The sequence below is a fragment of the Bos indicus x Bos taurus genome, chromosome 18, assembly GCF_003369695.1.
Source record: "Bos indicus x Bos taurus breed Angus x Brahman F1 hybrid chromosome 18, Bos_hybrid_MaternalHap_v2.0, whole genome shotgun sequence".
Classification (NCBI taxonomy): domain Eukaryota; kingdom Metazoa; phylum Chordata; class Mammalia; order Artiodactyla; family Bovidae; genus Bos; species Bos indicus x Bos taurus.
The window spans coordinates 52192991-52216083 of NC_040093.1; the positions used below are offsets into that span (position 1 = coordinate 52192991).

The 23093-nt window shown below is 58.8% G+C and overlaps 1 protein-coding gene across 1 annotated transcript in view; it reads right to left on the reverse strand.

The window, feature by feature from the left end:
- Positions 1–23093, reverse strand: part of ZNF469 (zinc finger protein 469) — a 249479-nt gene that overhangs the window by 100916 nt on the left and 125470 nt on the right. The window lies entirely within an intron of this gene.

Here is a 23093-nt window from a genome sequence, read left to right on the forward strand (position 1 = left end):
AGGTGGGCTTGGGGCCACACTGAATTGTCATGGGCATCTGATGCTGAGCGTGGTGGGTACTGCCTGTTTTCCAACACGGCTGTCCCACCACCGGCTGGGGAGCTCTGTCTGTTTCTGGGAGGAGAACTGTGAAGCCGGGTCTGACCACGCAGTGGGGTTTCGGAGTGTGTGCAAGGAAGCAGGAGGGGGTGCAGAGAACAGAGAGGAGGCAGGAAGGGCCCAGCCTGCTGAGTCACTGAGGACGCCCCTCCTTCTGCCAGGATGGCCACAGAGCCAAATGTCAGGACAGCCCCCTCCCACGCGGCCGTCCTGTTTGGATGACAGCACGGCGTGAGGCCCCAGCTGACTCTGGGAATGTCCGTGTGGACACTCGGCCCCCACAAAGGCCCAACCCTGCTTCACGCCCCGCAGATTCCTCTCAAGCAACAGAGTCTCAGGGCCGTCCTCACCTTTACACCACAGTCGGCAAGTCGGCCGAGGGGCACGGAGGTGCCTGCCCCGGGGGAGGCGGACCACCCATGGAGGGAGGAGGGGCCCGGAGCGTTTGATAACAGGCTGCTGGTCTCCAGCTCTGCCCCCTGTGCTCCCCGCCGCCTCTTGTTCTCTTCTTGTAGACAGATCTGCCCACTCAGCTTGGGCTCGCTACCTGCAAGGGGCCATCCCCGTGCTGGGGCTGCCTCTGTCCCTGGGATGGGGTGGCCACAGCCAGGACCTGGGGCCCCCACCCCAGTGAGAAGGATGGATTCCACTCTCGGGGTGCAGAGTGTCGTTTCCCCGGACCCCACAGGGTCAGAGGAAGGAAGGATGTCCTGGAGAGCAGCCTAATGCCAAATGCCGCTCCTCTTGCGGGGTCTGGACACGAGCTGATGGCATTAAGCCAGAAATGCAGAGTCAGAGAGACAGACAGACAGAGAGACAGTGGGGCACCGGCGGCTGCCCTGGGCGTCATGAGGGTGACGAGGGGCTGAGTCAGGAAGTGCTGGGGCATCAGGGCCTCCTTGGCCCAGCTGGAGTCCCTGTGGCAGTGAGGCAGACGCAGATCCCCCCAGAACCCCCACTGTCCAGTGCCGCTGCAGTCCCCCCCACCGCCACCCCCCAGCCAGGCTCCTGACCGCTTGGGACCCCGCAGGCAGCCAGGAGAGCAGGCCGCAGAGAAGACCAGGGCTCCAGAGGCCCGGCCATCTCTATGCACATAACGTCAGGGGGCTGCCTGACCCCCTACTCCCAACGACGCTGAAGGGGGGGGGTCACCACGCTGCAGGCGCTCCAACCACTTCTGCCTGGTCCCCCTCTCTGGGCATTTCCGATGTCCCATGACCCTAGGGCCACTTGGGGCCCAGACGTGAAGTGACCTGACCCGGCCTTGGTCGGGGGCTGGGACAGCTGGGCTTTGGCAGGAGATGCAGGGGTGAGGACAAAGGACTTGGGGGTCCCTCCTTCCTCCATGAGGGTCCTCCCGCCTTCCCGCTGCATCCCCAGCAAACCAGAGCTCAGGGCCTTCAGCAGGTCCTCGGCCCTTCTGAAAGGGGACACGGGGGCTGGAGGCTCATGGCTGTTGGAGGACTGCGGAACAGCAGCTCTGGGAAACTCCTGACCCCTCGCTCTCCCCCCATAGAAGCCCACTGGCTCTATCTGACCAGTTCTGGCCAGCTTCTGAGTGGTGAGTGATCAGGAATGCAGGGACGCCGGTGTGGCACCCTGTGTGAATATCTGGGACCCCGCCTCTCACATCTTCACAGTACACCCACCACCCTGGCAGGTACAGTCACGGCTGCTGGGGGGCTTGAGACCACGGCCTGGGGCGGCCTCCCCACCGGCCCCAGGGCCAGTGCCAGGGTGCCAGCAGGCCCTGGCATGCTGAGGGGACCAGGGTTTCTGCTCGCAGACGGAGAAAGCAGAGGCTGGCAGCCACAGCCGCTGTCCTCTGGCGCTAACTGGCCCTGGGGAGAGCCACGTGGGAGCAGGTGTCCTGGGAGAGGCGTGCCTGCACCCACGTCGGATCTCTGGGTGGGCAGCTGCCCCACCGCACTGCAGACACTGGTCACGCGTCCGAATGCCTGTGAGCCACGATGCACTGCGGGCCTGACACCGAGGACGCAGGGGAAGGGAGGGGACATGATGGCAGGACCAGCGGCCACTGAGACCTGGGCTTGCGCAGTTTGTTCTGTTCTCATGACCACTCCTGCTGTGAACCTTCTGCCGCCGGGGAGCTGGGGGTGAGCTGCGGACCTCGAGTCCAGGGGACAAAGAGCTCATTCCCCTTTGGAGTCCTGCTGGAGTGCGGGGCTGTCTGTCCATAGCTTAGTGGGAAGGGCCATCCTGGCTCAGCCACCGGTCTGGGGGAGGCCCCTGGAGGTGCTGATGGTGACAGCAGCTGCACAGGTACCAGCAGCCCTCGAAGCGCCTCCAGCTCCAGCGCCCAGGCCCCAGGTCCCTCCAGACCCAGGCGGTGGGGTACCACCCCTGTAGTGCCCCCTGGTGGCCGACGGCAGGGCCGCACCTTCTCCTGGTCCCCTGGAGAAAGTGTATCCCCGGGGCCTTTGGGCCTAAAGTGAGAATCGAGGTACTTTCCTAGAAAGCAGTCATCTCTCTCTGCACCCCACAGCCACCGCCTCCACGAGGCACTGACCCGCGGCCTGGCAGGAACGTCCTGTGTCTGAGCCCCAGAGCTCCAGACTCTGAGAGGCGAGGTTGGGCGCCTGGAACCTCACAGGCCTGTCTCCCAATCTCGGCGTGGCAGGACTGAGGTCACAGATGTGACCCGTCAGCAGGAGTGGGGTGGACATGGCCGGGAGCTGCAGCTCCTCCTGCGCTCACAGAAGGTTGGGGTCTGATCTGCCCAAGGCTGCCGCCAGCCAGCCAGGGGGCAGTTCTGGCTCCCTTACAGAGGAGGGAGCCAGAGAGGACTCGGTGGTGATGGTGGCCCCTCTGCTTGCCCTCTTACAGAGGAGGGGACCCCAGAGTAGTGGTGCTGCCATGGCTGGATTTGAGCTCCCACCAGCTGCGGGACATGGCAGAAGCTGCCGAGCCCTCCAGACCTCACGGGCGGTGTCTCCTTGGAGAGCTCCAGGAGGGCAGTGGACAGCTGACACGGCCCCACGTTCCTCCTCCTCTTTTTCACCTTTCCATCTGGACCAGAAAGAGACAGTGACAAACGATGCCGAGGCCCGGAGACACCAGCAGCTTGCGCCCCTCCCCACCGGGTCCAGCCCCACGCTGCGAGGAGGCACAAGCCCGCCCGCCACGTGGGCCCTCCATCTCCTCGGCCCAGCTGCCCCATTGATGCCCAGGGCCCAGGCCAGAGCTGGTCCCCCAAGTCCTGCCCAGAGGGCAGACCTGTGAGCAGAAGAAGGACCTGAGCTCCATGGAGGGTGGTCCCGAGCCAAGTGAACCAGAGGGGAATAAAGCGTGGGCACCTCCCACCACTGAGGTCACAAGGCCAATCCTGGCCCCGCCCAGCTGGCTGTGTGAGCCAGGACAGCTTGCTTGCCCTCTCTGAGCCTCACTGTCTTCATCTCCAGGGTGGGCATACCTTTTGCAAGATGATGGGGGGGGGGGTGCTGAGTGGGAGCAGGCAGGCAGGTGTCTGGCCATGGGTCTGTGCACATGGCCCGCAGGGCCGCCTCAGAGCGCTCCCACTCACCCCTGCCTCCCTCTGTGGGTTCCCCTACAGCTCCACACCATTTGCGGGGTGGGGGGACTCCCACGTCCCCAAGAGGGTGGCCATGGCTGGATCGCCCACCGGTCCTGGGTGCTCCTGGCCCTGTTGCCCGTGTTTCAGGGCTGAATGAGATGACCGAGCCTTTGTGCCCACTCAGTCTCCCCTGGGAGGCCCACTGCACGGTGCCACTGCAGGATGCCAGGGGAGCTCCAAACACAGACCCAACGGGAGCAGGTGAGGAAGGACGTGGTCACTGCATTTCAAGTTCCCTGGTTAAGCAATAACCATTTATGGCAGCTCTATTGTGACAGCGCCCTGCTGACCCACGGAGAGGCCTGGGGGGGGTTAGGGGCTGGGGCACAGGACCAACTAGCGTGGATGGGGAGCGGGAGTGGGGGACAGCAGGGCCTCGGCAACAGAGGAGGGGACGGCCTCGGCCGCTCAGTGGCTTGACACTGCACAGTTGGCAAGGAACTTGGGGGGCTTGGCACTTGGCAGCTTACAAGGAACTTAGGGGATATGGTGCTTGACAGTCTTTAAGGACTCGGGGGCTTCACACTTTACAGTTTACAAGGACTTAGAGGGCTGGCACTTCACAGTTTACAAGGACAGAGAGCCCGGGGCGGGCTTCGTTGAGTCAGATTGGCACCCTGTGGCTGGGTGCCTGCTGGCACAGGTGGGAGTCTGGCAAGGCAGCTCCCCACGTGCAGGTGGGGACGGACGAGGCTCCCACTAGGCCGCGGCTGGGGGGCCCTGCTACGCGCTCACTGCTCACCCCATTCTCGTGTCCTCAGGGCACACCTGGGCCGAATCGCTCCCCTTTCCCCAGGGGCCCCCCAGCTCCGAGGGCTGCACACACACAAGGTTGCTTGGCTCTGGGGCAGGTGTGAGCCTGGCCTCCCGTCCTGGGCCAGGATGCACCCACAGCTGCAGGTCACACACACTGTCCTGCGGGGAGGCAGCCGCTGTGCTCCTGAGCTTCATGCCACAGAGCTGGGGTGATGGGAGACTGGACAGAGAGGGTGTGACGGGGTCTTCACGAGCTCCAGGGCCCCTCTGGGTGACGGCTCCGCTGCCTGGCATGGCTCTCCTGCCATCTGGGGCTGCAGCTGTGAAGGATCACTGTTGACACTGAGAAAATTGTAATTGGCATTCCCCATTAATGAGGGCAGCTGCACGCAGCTCCTGCCAAGAAGCTGTCAAGATGAATGTGCCCAGAATAATCACATGTGGAAGGGGGGAACAGGGGCTGGTAAATGCTATGGAAACCAGCGGACAATCAGTCAGTGGCTCCCCTGGCCAGTCTTAACCTGCCCCCTTGTGTGACGTGTGGGCATGAGTGCGAGCTCAGTTGTGTCCGACTCTTTGAGACCCCATGTACTGTAGCCCGCCAGGCTCCTCTGTCCATGGATTTCTCCAGGCAAGAATACAGGAAGTGGGTTGTCATCCCCTCCTCCAGGGAATCTTCCTGACTTGGGGATCAAATTCGTGTCTTTTACATCTCCCGCGTTGGCAGGCAGGTTCTTTACCACTAGCGCATGAGCCTGCCCGAGACTGGCTGTGGGGCCTGGGCAAGTCTCGACTACTGGGGCCTTGGCTCTCTCGGGTGGCGTGTCTGGCTCTGCAGTGCTGAGGCCCCACGTGTGCAGGGAGATGCCATGGGAAGCTGGGAAGACGTGGCTCGGGGCGGGGAGGGTCTGAGGGTCTATGGCTCCTCTAGACAGCGCCTGTGATGTCAGAACTTGCAGGCCTGTCACCTCCATCCTGGCTCAGAGGGTGTGACAGTCAGGCTTATGTGTTGGCTTGACCAGGCAGTGGTCCCGGGGAGTCCCTGGGATGCTTATATGGGAGCTGCAGCGGAGCTATTTGGAAGACAGGGTTCACTCTACGACTGGTTACCCCAAGCAAAAGGGATGCCCTCTGTATGTGGTGGGCTTCATCCAACCAGGTGAAGGCCTTGCAACAGAATCAGGGGTTTCCCTGAGATGAAGGAATTCTGCCTCATGACTGCGGCATCAGCTTCCGCTGCAGTTCCAGCCTGCTCTATGGACTTTGGGAGCTGCAGGGACACAGATGCGGTCCCAGTGACATCCCCGGGCCTGGCTTTGCCTTTGGGGCTACAGGGACCAGTCCACCTCTTTTCCTGCCCACTGCCTGTCTGGGTCACCTTGGCTGTACTGAGTTAGACTGAAGGTGCTATTGGACGTGGAGGTGGCTCCTGTCCTTCACACTATAAATAATACCGCTTGGGACATCAATTGCTTGTTTTTTTTTCCTACTATTAGCACTTACTAGCAATAAAGCCGGAGAAGGCAATGGCACCCCACTCCAGTACTCTTGCCTGGAAAATCCCATGGACGGAGGAGCTTGGTAGGCTGCAGTCCATGGGGTCGCTGAGGGTCGGACACGACTGAGCAACTTCACTTTCACTTTTCACTTTCATGTATTGGAGAAGGAAATGGCAACCCACTCCAGTATTCTTGCCTGGAGAATCCCAGGGACGGGGGAGCCTGGTGGGCTACCGTCTATGGGGTCGCACAGAGTCAGACACGACTGAAGCAACTTAGCAGCAGCAGCAGCAGCAGCAATACAGCTGAACAATGCTGATACCATGTGTCTTTACAGAATTTTTGGCGTTTCCTTGTCTACCAAGCAAAAAACTGTCCCTTGTGGGACAGTTTCTGAGGGTTTTCCATCTCTGACCCTTGTTCTGCCACACAGATAACATCTGGACCTGGGAGCCTCAGTGTTCCCATCTGTAGAGTGGGAACTGCTCCCCATCCACGTCATGGTCACAGGAAGTCATGGTCTCTTGGGTGGATGTTATTCTGACAGCTCTCAGACAGACCCAGGGGCTGAGGTTCACAAGAGCCCAGAGGGGTCATTTTCATAAGGAGGGTCTGAAATATTGGAGGGGGGGCAGCGGGATGGTTGCATGGGTCAGATGCATGGGAAAGAGGAGAGAGACCCAGAATGCCACCTTTGGGTGGGTGTCTGCACCACTTCTCTTCCAAGCTGGAAACCTTTGAGATTGGACAGGGATAACGCCAGTCCCCGGGTGGCAGGCGTGGACCAGCCAGGTGAGAAGCCACGCTGGCTGCCCTCCTCCCGGATGTGGTCCAGTAGGGCCCCTCCTCTGGCTCTGCTGAGAGGACACCAAGTCAGGCAGAGAAGCCGCCTTCAGCTCCACAGGGATCTGTGGGTTCCGTTTAGAGATTATGAGGCCAAGGCCCAGGTCTATGAGGTGCTCCCTCTCTGAGGGGAGACCCCCCTCAGCCCCTGTGGGGTCACTGGGTGGAGGCCACCTTCGATCCACCCTGAAAGCCTGCCTCACAAGGGTGACGGATGGCAAGTCCCTCGTTCCTGGGCACCTCCCCCAGACCCCACTCCCTCAAGGTTCAGGACCCCCTGGTCTCAGACCTGAAGGTAGCGGTCCATGTGCTCGCCCTGTCTGGACGCCCCAGATCGTCGAACCCTGCACCTCCAAGCAGCCTGAACCCCCATCTGGGCAGAGGTCCAGCTTTCAGCAGACCCAGCAGGGTGGGGACGGGTGTCCTGCTGAGCGACCGTGCTCTGCGCAGCCGCAGGCTCTCCAGTCAGCAGTTGGGGACGCTCTGTGTCTCTGCTCATGTCATCCTCACAGACACCAGTCCCCCTAGGAGTGGTAACCAGGGTTCCTGGATGAGGGGAGATGGGGCAGAGGACGGAGGAGGGTGGGGCCAAGCCATTGTCCAACTCTCTATGTGCGTGGCCCCTCCCTAGGGTCTCTGACTGGAGCCAAAGGCCGGCAGAGGACAGCCAGTGCTGGCATCACCCTCGCCCAGGGCTTAGAGACCTGCCCAGCTTCCTGGGCCCACTCTGGTGGCCCTGATTCAGGGTGGCAGGGAGTTAACAAATAAACACTAAACTGCCCTGGAGACTCGGGAGGGAAGGACGGAGCCGTGGGAGCTGCCTTCTGTGTTTCAGATTAGGGGCTGGTCTCTGCCCCCTCTGCCCACTGGAGGAGGGAGAGCGGCCGCCCTGGCTTCAGTCTGCCGCAGCAGGGGCCGCCCGGGGGACAGCAGAGGTGCTCTACAGGCTGAGGGGCAGAGCTGCAGGTGTACAGGGAGAATGCTCCCCTGTGGCAGGCAGCTCTATCCGGCTCCTTATGGGCTTGGCGGCTTCCTCTGGAGCATCAGGGTGGGTGGGCAGTCTGGGGCGGAGCAGTGGGCAGGTGTGGAGGCTCCCTGGCTCCCAAAGGTGCTGGCCTGGCCTCTTGGTGGCTCAGGAAGGGGCAGAGGGTCAGAAGGAGGGTCGGCCATCATCTGCTCCACATTCCCCCTCTTACAAGGACCCTGGGAGGCCTGGCCTTTTCCCTCGGCCTGCATCTGACTCTCGGGGGCAGAGGCAGGAAAGGCAGCCTTCAGAAACCAGGAGTCTTTTGGGTTGAGCCACAAGATGAGGGTCTTCCTGCCCCCTCTCCTCCTGAGCAGGCATTGCTGTGTGGAGCAGCCGCAGGAACATTCCCGCACGGGGGCAGGCCACAGGAAAGCCTCGGAACCTCCTAGCTTCCTCACCTGTGAAGTCCCTCAGCCAGCCTCCTGGTCACAGCGGGGCAAAGCGAGCTGGCAGGGGTGAGCGGGTCTGCAAAGAACGAAGGAATCGCCAGCTCCCCAGGTCAGAAGGGGCAGGCACCACCTTACAGGCCCAGCCGGGGACCAGGCCCCTGTGTGGCCGAGGTGGTGGCCACCGATTGCTGGGTGCGTGGCCATGGGCACCTCACTGTCCACAGTGGCCCCCCTTCACCTGTACCAGGGCACCCCAGGCACCTGACTTGCCCCCCGGGGCCTCCATTTTCTCTGCTAAGATGTGACAGCAGCACCCGCTCCACGAGGTTGTGAGAATTAAATGAGGGGTGTGTTTTGGGACGTGGAAAACTGATCTTTTAATTTGAACTCATAATTGGAGAAAGGTTCTCTGGTCTCCCCCAACCCACTCAAAGACTCTTATGGTTTTAAAGGCCCTTTTCTGATTCAAGGTAATTCCTTTCACAATCCCAGCTGTCTTTTTTGCCAGAATTGCCAAGTTGATCCTAAAATTCACATGGAAATTCAAGGGACCCAGAACAGCCAAAAAAAAAAAAAAAGATCTTGGAAAAGGAGAACACAGTCGGAAGACTGACACATCCCAGTTTCAAAACCAACTTCAAAGCGGCAGTAATCAAGACAGTGTGGTGCTGAGTAAGAACAAATACACATTAACGGGATGGACTAGAACTGAGAGTCTAGAAATAAACCCTCACGTTCGCAGTCAACTGATCTTGGACAAGCTTGCCAAGACGACTCGATGGGGAACGGATAGACTTTACAACAAAAGGTGCTGGGATAACTAGACATCCCCATTCGAAAGAAGGAAGATGGGTCCCTACCTCACACCAGACACAGAACTTAACTTGGAAATAGTTGACAACCTAAATATAAAAACTAAAACCACAAAACTCTTAGGACCAAACAGGAACAAACCCCTCTGATCTTGAGTTAGACAATGACTTCTTGCTATGACACCAAGGCACAAATGAAAAGAAAAAAAATTAGATAAACAAGAATTCATCAAATTTAAAGCTTTTGTGCTATGAACGACATCATCAAGAAAACGAGAAGGCACCTCCAAAAGTGGGAGGAAGTTTTTGCAAATCATACGTCTGATAAGAGAGTTGGATCTAGAATATGGAAAGAATGTTTGCAAACCAATAATAAAAAGGCAAAGAATACAATAGAGAAATGGGCAAAGGATCTGAATAGACCTTTTTCCAAAGAAGATAAACACATGGCCAGTGAGTCCAGGAAAAGATGCTCAACATCGTCAGCAGGGAAAAGCAAATCAAAACCACAGTGAGATCCCACCTCACATGCACCAGGATGGCTAGATTCACAACGCCAGAGGACAAGCGCTGGGAAAATGCGGACCAGCTGGGGTGTGACGCGGTGCAGCCCCTTTGGAAAACAGTCGCATAGTTCCTCTGAGTGCTAAACATGCAGTTATAATATGGCCCGAGGTACCTGCCCAAGAGAGATGAAGACTTAGGTCCACACAAAAACTTGTACATGAATTTTCACAGTGGTACTATTCACAACAGTAAAAAAAAAAAAAAGTGGAAAAAACCCAGACATCGCTCCGCAGATGGACGTTTATCCATCCACCTGTACACGGCTTCCCACCGGCGCAGCCGTGTGGTGACCAGTCACTCAGCCTAGACGCAGCGCTGACTCAGGCCACGGCTGGGGGACTTGAAAGCATGGTGCTGACTGAACGAAACTGCTCAAGGGGGCGTCTGTTTTATGTGAAATGTCGAAAGCCTTGGAAACAGGAAGTGAATTCGAGGGTGCTGGGATGGGGATGGGGTTGTGGGGGACAGGGGCTAAAAGGTCTGAGAGGTCTTTGGGGGTGAAGAAATGTCCTGGAATTTGATGGTGGTGCTGGTGGTGATGGTTGCACAACTCTTGAGTAGTGACTCCCGCTGAGCCGTATACTTGAATAGAGTGAGTTTCATGGTATGTGAGCTGTATCTAAATAAAGCTGTTTGGGAAAAACACTCACTGCCCCCCTCTCCCTGCACTGACAGAGACCAGGGGGACAAGGAAACTCACTTTCTGGACCTTCCGGCCTGAGTACAAGCACAAGGACTCGAGGCCGGCCTTCCACACCGGCGCGGGACAGGAGCGCGCGACTCCACACTGTTTCTGCACCGCTTGTGTTTTCTGCAGCTCTGAGGCCACTGCTAAGCCTGCCCTTTGAGGCAGCCCGGTTGCAGCCGGGGGCAGAGGGCCCTTTGTGGAGCCCCCCTCCCCGTCCCCCACCCCCGGGCCCTGCAGCGAGAGCCTGGCGGGAGGCAGCTGGGAGCTGGAGAAGTGGCAGGTACTAGTCTGAGTCAGGAAGAGAAGCCCTGCGCCCACCTCCTGGTGTCCTAACGCTGGTCACTCCCCCAGCGAGCATCTATGGGCCGCCGCCTATAAGCACAGTGCTGGCCAGGAGGACAGGTGGTGCGCCATCCACAGCCCCAGACCCGTGCGAGCAGACTTGGGGGTGGGAGGGCTGGGAACCGGGCGAGGTGGGCTGAAGGAAGCGACCACTGAGACAGGTTTTCAAGAAGCACCACACTTTAACATATTTGCTCTTAAAAGGAATGAACTTTATCCATCAGCCAGACTCAGAGATGAAATATTTTTACCATTAATACCATCTGGACTCCTCTGTAATTGTTTCATAAGAGCTTGGGGCCCCACCAATGGCAAGGACAGAGGATCAGACCACAGGTGACCAGACCTTGTCCCCACGTTTTCTACCTCCTCCCCGTGTCCATACTTCCTGGAAACGATGACCACCCCCCAGGAAAGCTTGGCCCCTCTTGACCAGCGTCTGCTGAGGCACTGCTCTCAGTGGGTGCGGCCCTGCTTGAGGTGGAGCTTGGGGCTACTCTGAGCCTCAGTTTCCTTGTCTCTAAAGTGGGCACAATTATGCCCATGTCACAGGTGCTGTTGTTAAGATCGCTGGGAACGAGGAAGCAGCACAACTGTCGGACGTCACCCTGACGGTGACCCCGCCGCTCAGGACCTGACATCACCCTGATATTGACCCCTGCCCCCGTGTCCTGGGATGCCCAGCCTTGCACAAGACCAGGTGGCCGGAGGAAGAGGGCAAGACTCGTTTACCTATAACCCGCCAAAACCACGTGCAGAGACACAGAGACAGATGAGAGGGTGGTTGGGCCCGCCTCACCCTGGGGACACCTGCAGGGTCCCCCACTGACAGCCCACACCCCAAAGGCTCCTTCTGGTGGCAGAACTCTCCACAGGCCCCAAGCAGGCCCCGTTTACAAACGATCACCCACCCGTACCTGTGGACCATGTCTGTGTCCTTCCCCCTACACCACACCCAAAAGGTCCTGAGAGGAGCCACCCCAGGAGCACCCTCCTCTCCGCCGTAGCGTTCTGCACACACTCGGGGAGGTTCCTGTCTAAAAGACGACCATCAGGGAAGCGAGGCCACCCCTCCCAGTGTCACCCAGTCTCAGACGCGCGAGGCAAGCGTCCAGCTTTGTTCTGAGTCAGTCACCTCAGGGGTCATCACGGAGGACCCCCAGGGGCTGCAACTGTCACCTGAAACTATCCCACGGGACTCAAGTCCTCCCTGCCAGTGTTTGAGCCGATGGTGGCCAAGCGCCAGCGCTCCCGCTGTGCACCGATCTCAGCCCTGCAACAGTAACGCCACAGGGGTGGGAGACGCTGCAGCAGGGCCCGGGGCACCGCCAGTGCAGAGTCAAGTGCTGCCCAAGCTCACCTCTGTGCAGCGTGGCCTCCGGCTCAATGAAACGGACACAGGCATACTCTCCCCAAGGGCCAGGGCTGAAGAGGGCGAGGGGGAGCTGGCCAAGGTGGCTAGCCTGGCTCTGAACCTGGGTCTTCCAAGCTCTAAGCCCAGCATCCATCCACGGATACCTTTTTGCCCACCCTGAAGGCAGGACACGTCTGCCCGGCACAGGGAAGCGCTTCCAGTGGACCCATCAATCAGTTCACAAAGCAGAATCAGCCTTGTTGAAATGCAAGTGACCTCAGGCCACGGGGGAGTCAACCTGACCTCTGAGAGTGGAGAAGTTCAGATTTCTTTTCCCAGGTCAAACAACCAAGCTCAGACTGTGTAAGCAGACCTCCTGGAGCCGGGCCTCCCAGCGGGGCTCCGGAGCAACCAGGACCCACGCTGCTCTTTCACATCAGCTCCAGCTTCAGGCGCACGAGAGAAATCTGGCAGCAGGGCGATGTGAACGGCTCCACGTAAACACCCCACCCTGGGCAGTGCCGCCGTACAAACCAGGAGAGGGAAGCTCCAGGCAGGGCACCCAGGCCCTGGCGGACAAGCCTGCATAGCACACAGCCACATACCCTGTTGACACGAGTCCCTGGCTGAGGGGAAAATGCAGAGAACGCAGGCCCCCAGCCTCCAGCCTGTCTCTCCATCTGATCAAGTGGAAGCAGAACACGAGCTGGTGGGACCCCAGGGGGGCTTGGGCACAACCCACCCAGAGCCCCAGAGACCAACCCAGCACATCCAGAGAGAAGGGCGCCCGCCGGCACGCTCTTGCCTCAAGGACCCTCTGCTCGGTGGGCTTGCCCACTGTCTCAGCCACTCGGGAGATTCCCGCTGGGTCTGGCCTATGGCCCCAGGAGGTGGCAGCCTCAAGACCAGCCTCCCTCAGCTCATCGCAGACATGACACGCGTCTCTCACGGTGTCCAGAGCTCCAGGGTTGGGCCCCGTGGTCCTTGCCCCTTCTCCAGAGAAATGCTTGCCAGACGTGCTGGTCGAGCACATCACCTGGTGTTCTGTGCGCCTCTGATCCAACTGGAGCCACGGCCCCTCGAGGCAGCTGCATCGACCGGCCCCACCAGCACTGTCCTGCCCGTGGGCCTCCCACATGTGCCCCATCCCACCCAGGCGTCTCCAGCTCGCCCACGGCTCCCTGGGCCCTCTAATGGAGGACGTCTGCTCAACTCCATGTCCTCGGGGATCCTGCCCCACATCAGGGGCCACGAGGGCGGCCCTCAGTGGGTGGAAGAAATTGCTGCTGGAGGAAGAGCCTGCACCGGGGTGTGGTGGCTCACTCCCCTCCCTTCAATATCCTCTGCGGAGTGCAAGGTGAGGCTTAGCAAACCCCTCCCTGAGCAGAGAGGGGCTGGGGCTGCCGGCACTGCCGCCTCCTTGTTTCTGGGACTGACTGGGCGGTGGTCACAGGGCGATGTGATCTGTGCACCACAGATCAGTGCTGTGAGACGGCAGCTCTGATCAAAGCCCAGAGGCGACTGAGCCATCACCACACAACTCGCGAGCAGTGGGGACAGCAAAACCCACCAGATCCTCCTCGGACCCTCACCCTGCCCATCCCAGGGTCGGGCAGCTGTCACTGGTCATGGTGATGACCCCATGAGCACAGGCCGTACTTGATGGAAAATCACTCTTCAGTTTTTACAAAGACTTAGTGCTTATCCTTCAGAAATAATCCCCAGTCTTCTCTGTATGCTCCCAGTGTTGAGACCTGCACAAACAACCGTCTTTGGTGTAAATTTACTCCTTTATCCAAATCCCCTTGCTTGTCCATTGAACAAACAGATATTTACTCACACTGATCTACAGTACTTTGGCCACCTCATGTGAAGAGTTGACTCATTGGAAAAGACTCTGATGCTGGGAGAGATTGGGGGCAGGAGGAGAAGGGGACGACAGAGGATGAGATGGCTGGATGGCATCACTGACTCGATGGATGTGAGTCTCAGTGAACTCCGGGAGTTGGTGATGGACAGGGAGGCCTGGCGTGCTGCGAATCATGGGGTCGCAAAGAGTCGGACATGACTGAGCGACTGATCTGATCTGATCTGATCTGATCTACAAAGACGGGAAACCCTAGGCTTAGGTATTACAGTCCATTGAGGAACTGGGCATGTTGGTAAAAGTGTCTGGGAAAGGGGTCAGTTTTAGAGGGAAAGGCTTTGTGAAAGGGTGGCCTCGTCCTTCACAGAGCATGACACCCAGAGATTCAGGCAAAGGCATCCGATGGGCGTTGAATGGGAGGGTTTGCAACACGACACGGAAGACATCGCTTACACACTTAAATCACAGGGGGAGCAGGGAGACAGCACGAGGCAAATATTTGACAAAGGAAAGAGGGCAGGAAGGGAGGAAGGGAAGAAGGAAGTAAGGAACAAAAGGAGGGAGGGCGGGGAAGAGCACTCAGATCCTTGTTTCTTGGTTCACATTAAGGCCTCCTGGTTGCCCTGCATGCGGCCCCCTCCACCTGCATCCCCTGCCCTTCGCTTAGCATGAATCCAGCTTTAGGGCCCAGAGGAGGCTCCCGACCACCCTGATCACTGGCTCGTGGCAGCCTTCATCTTGTCCTTCAGGGCCGCATCTTGACCCACACGGTCATTTGTTTAATGCTGGTCTCCCTGAGGGACTGGGGAAGAACCCAGAAGAGGTGACCATTTAGGATGAGAGGAAAACAGCATGCCCTTACGAAGATCTGGGGAAAGAAGTGGCCAGTGCAGACCTCCTCAGGTGAGAGAGATGCCTGAAGAGAGGCCAGAAGCTTGGTGGGGGTGAATAATAATTTCCTTGTCTGTTTTCAGTGAATAAGTCCATCCATCACATCCATGTACCCACAAACCCATTTATCCACCCGTCTAGCCATTCACGCACCCATTGGTTCACCATCAATCCATCAGTGAATTTACCAGTCAACTGATCAATCCTTCAGTCCATCTGTCCATCCAGCCACAGGCCTCAGTCAGTGCATGAGTTGAAAGGGACTTGGGTTTGTGTCTCTGGATGCTGGCCGGCCCTGTTGTTGACCCCCATCATTCTGTGTGAAGGTGAGGAAGACTCCAGGACGTTTGGGCTGGAGCTGCCATGACGCCTTTCAGAAAGACTGTGTCCAGGGCCAGTTTCAAATAGAGGACCCAGGACCAGGGAACTGAAGTTCAGAGGGGGTTGGATCAAATTCAGCTAAAAAGAAATTTATTTCATAACACAAGCTGGAAGCAGCCAATCCACGGACAAAGTGGCTGAGGCGGTGACTGGACACACTGGACGTTCCTCAAGCAGCAGACACGCTCGCCGGTACACAGTGGGAGGGAGTGCGGCAGGGTCTTGCCTCCCTGTCCCCCTATACTCAGCCCGATTTGGTGCCTGCTCGGTCTTCTTCTAAGCCTTCCTGTGATGGCTCCTGGCTGTGGCCTTCACCACGCCTCACCCCACCCAGGGCTCTCCAGCCAAGCACATCACACGCAGAGTCCGCTGGTCTCCCACCACAGCCTGGGGCTGGGGGAGGGGCGGGGACAGCCCTTTCATGGACAGGTGAGCCGAGGCCGGGGGAGCCTCGGTTGCCGGTTCCAGGGTCACGCTTGAGCCCCAGGGCTCCTCCACCTCCTGTGCCCTGGACCACCCGGCCCTGGTTGGAAATGAGCAGTGGTGCCATGTCCTGAAACCTCGCCAGGGGCCTGTTAGCAGCTGCCCCCTTCTCTGGCCCCCCTCTGCCTCTGGGATGTCTGCCAGCTCATTCCCTAGCCCCAGCCCCACACCCAACTCTGCTCGCTCACACTCACTGCATCTCCCCACCCTTGCCTGTGACCCCGCACCCAGACCCTGTTCATGGTCTCCAAACTCCTTCCAGAACCTGAGGGCAGAGCCTTGGCTCCCCGACCTCACTGACCTGGGATGTGGGCCTCATGCCCCCAACACCCATGATGGGGGGATGGATGATGGGGGTCTGGGAATGAGGGGGACAGATGACGGGGGAAGGATGATGGGGGGGATGGATGATGGGGGGCCGGATGATGAGGAGCCGGATGATGGGGGGGGTCGGATAATGGGGCCGGGGGGACGGAGGATGGGGCGGATGATTATGGGGATGGAAGACTGGGGGGTATAGATGAATTGGGGTATGGATGATAGTGGTGGGGGGAGACAGAGGATGGCCGGGATGGATGATGGGGGGACAGATGATGGGGGGCACGGATGATGAGGGGGTCAGATAATGGGGCCAAGGGGAACAGAGGATGGGGCGGATGATTATGGGGATGGATGATAGGGGGGGATGGATGATGGGGGGGACAGATGAAGCGGGGTATGGATGATAGGGGTGGGGGGAGACAGGATGGCCGGGACAGATGATGGTGGGGACAGATGATGGGGGGCATGGATGATGGGGTGACGGATGATGGGGGTGGCCAGGTGGCCAGAGGGGCTGCTAAGTGAGGGGTGGCCCACCATGCATCCACATCTGCAGCAGGAACGGCAGCACGGACAGGCCAGGAAAACAGGGCTGACCCAGCATCCACTAGGTCACGTCTGGTCAGGGTCACGAGCAGCCGGGTGCCCGGCAGACGTGACTTGGCTCACTCATTCACTCATCCATCTGTCCAGCAGACATGTGCCGGGAAACCCCGGGTGCGGAGCCCCGAGATGGTGCCAAGTCGGGGCGCTTCCGTGACTCCACAGTCGGGTGGGGCTGGAGGTGCTGCGGGGCCCCATGTCAGCAGTCCCGCTCTGGGGCAGGACCTCAGGGCCAGGCTGTTTACATTCCCACAGTTATTTATGGGCGTGTGTATGAGAGAACAGAGCCTGGAGCTCCTGGGAGCCTCCCAGGAAGGAGGAGACGCACAGGCCCAGGTGACGCTGGCCTTCACGGGGACCGCACCCGTGCACGCTGCCCGCCAAGCCGGGTCTGTGACAGAGGCTCTTCCCCACCCGCCGGGGCAGGCACCTGCCCACCCTGTCCTCCAAAACTGCTCCTCTGTCCCCTCCACGGCCCAGCTGAAGAGGAAGAGGGATGCGTCCAGGAGACAACCTTGAGATCAAGGGCACAGGAAATTTCTGCTTTAATCTGAAAATCTGTCAGCTGCAGAGGAAGTCCAGAGCCAGGCGGATGCCTGGGCCGTGGCTCACGCACACATGGGCTCCCGCTGGTGTGAATGAGCCCAAGGCGAGGCTCCCGTCTGCGGTCTCGCCTCGTCCTCTGTGAGGAGCCGCCTCTCACAGCCCGGCCCCTGCGTCCACTGCTGAGCCCCAGCTCTGCAGGGGGTGGCGGGGGGAGAGGCTGGGACTGGGAACCAGTTGGTTTCCCAAGCGGCTCCCCAAGCTGACGCAGCCCTAGGCTCTGGACAGGCAGACGGTCCCACGCTCAGATGACAGAGGGGGTTTCCTCGTCCTGGGGGAGGTGTTCCTGCTGAGGCAGAGCTGCACAAAGCCCCCGCCACACGAAACCCACAGCACGCACGTGCCTTGGAAGGCCCCACGTTCGGTTCATGTGTCCAAAGGGAACGTCGGCTGGTGGTGCATGTCTGGAATCTGCTGGCAGGACTGAGGGCCGGCACACGCTCGCCTGCAGGTGCCTGCATTTGGGGTCAAACTACCGGAGCAAGACACAGTTCCACAAGATGCTCATATCTGCCGCAGGTTCCTCATGTGTAAAACAAGTGAGGTAACACTTGCCCCCAGGGCACAGGGGTGGGGTGTTTACACGTATCTGCCCTCTCTGTAGACAGCTGTCATCACAGAAGAATAGGGGCCTAGAGGTCAGGGGACCAGGCTGGGTCCTTGCAGGACGAGAAGTCCTGTAACCCTGGGGTCTCAGGCTCCTGGCTCCCGACAGGGGGTTTCATGGGTGGTCCCAGGGTCCCTTCTTGCTTGGATATTCCAAATGGAGCCCTTGTTTTAGATTCATCGTGATGTCCTCCAACACCTGTTGTAGTGCTCAAGGAACAGGTGCTCAATTAATGAGCGGACATGAGTACAAATGCTGATGGTGTGATGCAGAGAATAAGTATCACAGAGTTACAGGAAAGGACTGAGAAGTGCGGAAGGCTCCCTGGAGGAGGTGGCTGTTGAGTCCAGCCATAAAGAGCGAATTTTTTTTTTTGTGGGGGGAGTATAATTGCTTCACAAAGTTGTGTTAGTTTCTGCTGTACAACCATGTGAATCAGCTGTATGCATACATATATCTCCTCCCTCCCACCCCAGCCCTCTAGGTCACCTCAGAGCACCGGGCCGGGCTCCCTGGGCTACACAGCAGCTTCCCACCAGCAGCCTGTGTCACACACGGCTGTGTGTATGTCATCGCCACTCTCCCAGTCCTTCCCACCTGCCCCTTCCCCGCTATGTCCACACGTGCATTTTCTACATCTGTGTCTCTATTCATCCCTGGAACTAGGTTCACCTGTACCATTTTTCTAGGCTTCACATACATGCGTCAACATGTATAAAACATATATAAAACATAAAACCATGTTCATGTAAAAAACATGAACACATACGTGTTTTTTCCTTTCTGACTTATTTCACTCTGTTTGACAGATTTGGTCCATCCGTATCTTTACCTATGACCCAATTTAGTTCCTTTTTATGGCTGAGTAATATTGCTGTTTGAATGGGTGGAAGGAAGGAGTTGATGTTCCAGGCAAGAGAAATGCAGTGAACAAAGGTGCTCACGATGAATCAACAGCAAGTCCTGCCGCCAAGGAGCCTGAGCGACAGAGCAAAATGGACATGTACCTCCCCGGCACCTTCTCTCAGGAAGGTGCTGGAGGGTGAGCTCCAGGAAGACAAGGAGTAAACTTTACTTTACTCCCAGGAACACAAGGGAGTAAACAAAGAAAGTGAAAGTAAACCAAGAAAGGATCTCGGAAAAAAGGGATCCAATGCTGGAGGAGGGTGGAGACACCTGCAGGAGGAAGGGGATTCCCGGAACCTCCCTCAGGCCCCTGGCACGGAGAATATGCATCCCCGATGGCAGCAGCAGAGGGCTCAGATGAGAGACGATGGGCAGATGACCGTGTGTGTGCGTGCGCGTGCAGTTCTGTTAGGAGACTCACACGCTGGGGAGAGAGTGTGGGGTTACACTGGGGGTCGGTCTGTGGAACAGCAAGCCAGCCAAAAAACCCCAAGACACTTGCAACAAAACTGTGCAATAAGGAAGGCTATCATGACATACAACAAACTCAATTGGGAACCGTGGCCCGGGACCAGTGTGAGGTCAGTGCTGACTCTGGCAGGGTTCGCCGTGGGCCAGGAGGCCTAGCGTGGACAGGGCACCACTGTGCCTGAAACGGGCCATCCAGAGCAGCAGCGCCCGAGTGTCCTGGGAGACGGGGGGCCCGAGTCAGCTCCACGGACGGAACCTGATCACACAGGACAGCGGGGCCGCGGGGAGGCGCCCTGGGAGGGACGTGGTTTTCCTGCACAAGACTCAGGCCTGTTTCATGGTCTAGGTATGTGCATTATAATAGTGATAACAGGATGAACTGAAGGAAAAGTGAGAGACGGTCCTGCCACCACTTGGTTGACAAGAGCCAGCCAGCGCGGGGGCTGTGGGTACTTCTACACGTCGCTGCCCAGCGTTTGCACGTGTCCACTCGACGGCATCAGATACACCCTCACAGGAAATGGGGGGGCAGGGGCCCAGTCCACACGGCCTTATGAGGCCTGGGCTGCGGCCTGTGAGCCATGGTTGGTGTGAAGGCATGCTTCGTTCCCTCCCAGCTCAGCAGCTCACCCATGTCCTGGGTGCCTTCGTCCCAGCCCAGCTGAGCAACGGCCTCTCACTGGCACTAAGTCCACCCCCTGACACCCCACAGCTTCTGAAGACACAGCCCTGGCAGGGGCCCAGGCCAGGTGAGTGTGGGAGGGGCAGCTGTCATCCACAGCCCAGATCAGCCCCTGCGTGCCCAGCATCCAGAGGATGGCATGTGGGCACCTGCTCTGTGGACAGACAGGTGTGACAGGCAGAGGATGGTATGTGGGCACCTGCTCTGTGGACAGACAGGTGTGATGGGTAGGGGATGGGGAAGCGGGACGTGCCGAGTGAGCTCATGGCAAGCAGGCAGGTGTGGAAAGCCCCGACCGCCACCTGCGGACCGAGTTCTTCACAATGCACCAGCCGGGACCCTGAGGAGCAGGTTGGTTCTGTCAGGAATGTGTGTGGGGGGCGCTGAATCCTGAGTCCACCTGTGAAGGGCTCTATGGGGAAGGATGGGTGCTTAGGGAGTAGCTGGAGGGGCCTGTGATGTGGACAAGTCCCCACTCCCCAGGATCCTGGCCTCCCAGGAAAAGAATTCCATCCGGCTGACTGACCCGGACCACCAGGCATTAGATGTAGACGGTCGGAAATAAGGCAAAATTAGACGATGAAATGCTGGCGTTCCACATCACAGGTTCCCCGAGGGTGATGCTGGGACACAGGGCCTTCCTGCGAGGCAGCAGGAAGCTCTGTGTCTGCCAGATTAGGAGTCTGGGCTGTGGATACCTGCAGCTATGGCCCTTTCTGTGGCTGCAGCCCCGCCACTCAGAACCTCTGGTGGGTAAAGCAGACCCTGCCCAGATGCAGGAGTGGGCACTTGGCCTGAACTCAGCCAGGTAGCCCTTCCACCCTGACCACCGGGTTGGTGCAACCAGGTGCCTGGCCCTCCCCTGGCCCTCGTGATGTGTGGCCCAAGCACAGTGCCGTGGCAGGCGAAAAAGAGCCAGAGCCCAAAGGCATTACTTGGCCTCAGAGTCCAGCAGTACTTGCACCTGGGTGGGTCAGTCATCTGGGTCAACAAGCTCCCTTACTGCCCAAGCTGCCTCAGGTGGGCTGTCACCTGTCACCAAAGTTGACCCGGCTGAGCTCCTTGGCCTTGATGCCAGGAGGTCGGGATCTGGCCCCGTTCTGCCTCACACGGCCTCTGGACTGTCCCGTGGGTGTAACCAGCGGCCCTCCTAATGCTTAGAGTCTGTGGATGCGATTGTTCTCTGGGTTTGCTCAAAACAACCTCTTCGAATGTGGAAAAGGACAACAAAATAAAATTTAAAAGTTCAGGAAAAGAACCATTTCTACAAGTGTGGTCTCTGGCCCCCGGTGGCAGCCACAGTGACTCCAGGGTCACAGAATTCAGCTCCCTGGGCCCCAGGGCCAGGAGAGGGTGACTTCTCCAGCCAGAGGTGGCTGTAACGCTGCCCATTAGACTGGGCCCCCACAACAAGCCCAGTCTTGCTGTGGGATCTTAGTCAGCGCAGGTAACCCTCGACCTTCCCTTGGCGCTGCCAGGGCTGCTGACAGCCCTGTGGTTGCAGACGGTCCTTAGAGGGACGATGAGGACCCCGTCGGTCATCAAGAAACGCAAACTCCTCCACAAGGGGATGGGGTTGGGGGGGCGGGCCTGCCCGGAGCACCATCCGAGGTGAAAGGACGGTGCCTCTCGGGGCTGTGAGTCCACATGCCTGGACCACAGGCTGGAGTCAGCGCCCCCACCCAAGGCCCCGGGAGCCCCCGCTCATCAGCGCACCTGAGACTGTGGCTCTGGACAGGTGGCAGAAAAGGCACCTGGGGAAGCCACAGAGACCCCACATACCCCAGCGGGCCACACAACGGCCCACACACCAGGCCCCATGGCCCTGCCCAGAGTCTTTCTCCTGCTTTCCCAGGCTTGGGCAAGCTGAAAGCGTGGCAGGGAGTGCCCACGGACTTGCCAGCTGAGGTCGCAGCCTGTACCATCTATGTCCTTGCTGATGTGTCACGTCTCACCCCTCCAGCGGCCCACGGATCCGTCTTACTTCTTGATGCACTTCAGAGGAAAATGGCAGACATCCTAATGTACCATCCCTGAACACTTCAGCCAGCACTGCCCTAACTAGACTTCAGCGTTAGCTTGTGTTTTTCTAGGGAAAATTTTCTGTGCAAAACACACACTGTAAGGGTACCTGTCGAGGAGCTTGATGAAGGCAACCCCCCCGAGCGACCCCACCCTGTCAAGACAGAGGCTGTGTCCCTCACCCGAGGGTCCCTCGTGCCCCTCCCCCTCCCCCGGCTGCTCACCCAGAGTGTGCCTTGGTGAACATCAGAGCTGAAATGACTCGTGCGTGCTGCCGAGCCCTGAATCACCAGGAACGGGAAAGCAGGCTGGCAGATTTCGTGACATAACCAGTTGGCTGCATTCCTGAAAGAGTTGCACAGGCCCTCCCCTTCCCTCTGAGTTATGAGCCACGATGCTGCGGTCCTGGCAGTTCAGGGAGCAGCTCTGTTTGAGGCTTGCAGGGAGGACCCCCCAACCCCACAGATCTGATCAGAAACAAGCCAGGAAGCCACTTTCCAAGGGCAGGTGTATAGACAGTGAGCAGCAGCATCCATCCCCCCGGGAGTGCAAGGCGGGCTTGCCCGGCACAGGGATGACCGCCGTGGGCAGGGCCACTTCAGACACCTAGCGTTAGGCCCTTGCTCACTGTCTGCACGGCCCGCGGGCGGTCATGGAGGCCCCCCCGCCAGGCCCAGGGATGGCCCTGGGGCTTCTCAGCACAGCCCCTGGTGAGCACCAATGCCCAGCCTGGCTCCGGGCATCACCACGGCTTTTCCTTCTGGGGCTTGGGGTGAAGGGCAGAGCCGGAGGCAGTGCTCACCCAGGGCTCACCAGCGCTGCCACCCCTCCCTCTCCGTGGACAGAGCCAGCACTGCCCTCTGAGCCCCTCCCAGCAAACACCTCAGACGAGACAAGCGTCCTGTCCCCGGTCCACTGTGAGAGCCACCAAAACGCCTGGATCACGTCTCTTCATCCACAACCATCCCAAACCGAGCGCTGACATCAGCTCAGCACTAACCTGGAACCACGATCTGTGCCACACTGACTGGAGCTCAGACACTGGCTCAGCTCTAACCACCTGCTGATGAGGACGCAGACCTGACCCAAGGACGGACACCGACTCAACGCTAAGTGCCTGCGTGTGGACACAGACAACCGCCTGCTGACGCACACACAGACCTGACCTGAGTACAGACACTGGCTCAACCCAAGCACCTGCCACGTGGACACAGAACTGACTCACCTATGGACACCAGCTCAGCGTTAACCACGCACAACATAACCAGCAACGATAAAGAACAAG